This window comes from Sitophilus oryzae, unplaced genomic scaffold, assembly GCF_002938485.1.
Source record: "Sitophilus oryzae breed Bouriz unplaced genomic scaffold, Soryzae_2.0 scaffold_1297_pilon_pilon, whole genome shotgun sequence".
NCBI classification, from domain to species: domain Eukaryota; kingdom Metazoa; phylum Arthropoda; class Insecta; order Coleoptera; family Curculionidae; genus Sitophilus; species Sitophilus oryzae.
The window spans coordinates 11,584,670-11,587,223 of NW_022145945.1; positions in this window are offsets into that span (position 1 = coordinate 11,584,670).

Genomic DNA, 2,554 nt, shown 5'->3' on the forward strand with positions numbered 1-2,554 from the left:
CTAAATAAATGGATTTTATTTCATTTAATCTGCCACAATGTCTCATTATGACACATTTAACATTGTCATTTGGATGTCATTATGGCTTTCATTTTGGCTTTCATAATAGCACTAGTGCTATTATGAATTCATAATAACACGCAAATTTTAAAATAAGAAACAAGCAAAAAAGATACCTAAATACGTTTATTTATTGTAAACATTAATTATATAATATCAGTACAAAATTAATTCCAGACGATGACAGGTGAGTTGAATTTTTAGAAAGTAAATTTATTTCCTGAGTGCTTGAACTTGTTGAAGACCCATCATTGCCAGAAATGTTACCCAAAATATTACATGACACTTTTTTCTTATTTTCTTTGGAATTTTCTATATAGCCCTCTGCCACTGTGTTAGAGCGCCAACCACCATGTCTTTTAACAGTTAATAAATCCACTCCTGAATCTGCAAGCAACGACACAGACGATCTACGGAAACAATGTCCAGTGTATTGTGGTTTTGGAAGACTTAGGAACAATGCTATTTTATACGGCATTTTCCCTAAAGTATTAATGCCAACGCATTGCTTAATACATTTCAATTTCTGTACCCCACAAAAAATCGAGTATGCTCTGTGTTGCTTGGCCAGTTCCACCATATTTATTCCTTCAACATTCCCTTTCGTTATAAAAAAATCTCGTGATATCTTCGTTTTCGTAAATGAAATAATGACATGAATGCATTGTCCTTCATCTTTAACATTTTGCAGCTGCAGATTTGTCAAGTCCATACTCAGCGCCGGCAGGCTCCCGCACGTCCCTCTATCAATGAAACTTTTGTCAGGAAATAAGTCTTATCATCGGCTTCCAACAAAAAACAAGTTATGTCTTCTTTTCTTAAAATTCTCGATTTTTTTGACCGAAATCCTTCCTATTTTCTTTTTAGAAATGCAATTAAATGGACGTACTTACTAATATCTGTATTTTTCTTCAATGGTATAACTGAACGTAGCATGGAATAATATACCCAAAGTGATGAAGCCTTCCTATATTTTGCAAGATGTTCAAAATATGCCAGGAGAACTTTTCGTTACTACTATTCTTGGTTCCTTTCCCTTTACACCAATCTTCAAATTTTACATAGGCTTGCTCGTATTTTACATAGGTTTGTCTTGATTTTTCGGGAAGTAGGGAATCGACAACGTTTTGCGCAATGCTTTCAATATCCGAAGGGACACTTTCAGAATCAGAATCACCCATATTAATATTATTTTTTGCTTTTTGCTAAAACTGAACGTTTAACACAAAATTGAACATCAATAATTGAGTTGTCAAAGTCAAAATGGAAACAATCAACAAGCACGTTTACCACGACGTCGACTAATATGGGCACCTGATAATTTTCAATTTAATTTTTATGAGGATATCTCTGATATTTTAAATTAAATCAAATCTCTTTGGATCGTCCCTCGTGTCGCGTCGTAAATTAAATTTTGAATGATACACGTTCGATACAAACTTTTTAATGAAACTTGTGTAACTAAGCCACTTAACGTTACACGCGTTTCATTATGATGTTCTTATCGAACTTGTATCATTAATAACTATTATACCTCTGATTCTTTTTAACAGTAATACAAAAAGTGTTAAAAATCACGACTTCATTGATATGACTGATATTAAATTTAAATAATTTTTTAAAAATAAAATAAAATGGTAAACTTTTTTTGGATTGCAAAAACTACATTTTGTTATTTTAAGGTATTTGATTTAAATAAATCTTATTTCATTCTAGCTTTGAATAAAAAGATTAAGCAAGGAGTATAAAGTTTGGTGTAAAGCTTACATGGATAGCTTCATACATGAGAGGCGGAAGACGTTAATGAATCGTTATCATGACCCCTCATGCTTGACAGGTGTTGACAGTCCTGTTGTCAAATAGGACTTATCCCGGGGGTGACGGGAACCCAGTGTATGTTTATCCCCGAAATCCCGATATTAAATACCGGGATCCCGAAAATGTATAAATGCCCAATCTAAAATGATTCGACTAGACACCTTAGTCTTCCAACAATCATATTTTATTTATACTAAGCAGAACGTCAATATCTAAAAGTTATATTTTCGTGTTTGCTATATTTTATTTTTTTTTGCAACAAGAATTATTGTATTTTTTCTACTTAATAAATATGAATAATATGTTACTTTGTTTTGTCCATTTTAATAAAGCTCTTTTCTCATTTTTAGCCGACTATACCAACAGGTATGGTAGGCTGTTAAGATCGGCAAAAAAAAGTTTTTTTAATTTCACTTAAAATGAGTTATTTGGGTCATAAATGACCTAAATACAAAATATTTTCATTGTGTCTGTCTGTCCGTCTGTAACGCTATAACTCAAAAACCGCTCAACCGATTTTAACCAAATTTGGCACAGAAATATAGTGGCACCCAAGAATCTGGCCATTAGTTTTTGGTGGGGTTGGGGGGTTGGTAAGGGGGTATGGGAGGGGGTTAAAAATTTAAAAAAATCGTAACTCCAAAATTACAGTAGCTAGCAAAACGCGGTTTTCAAT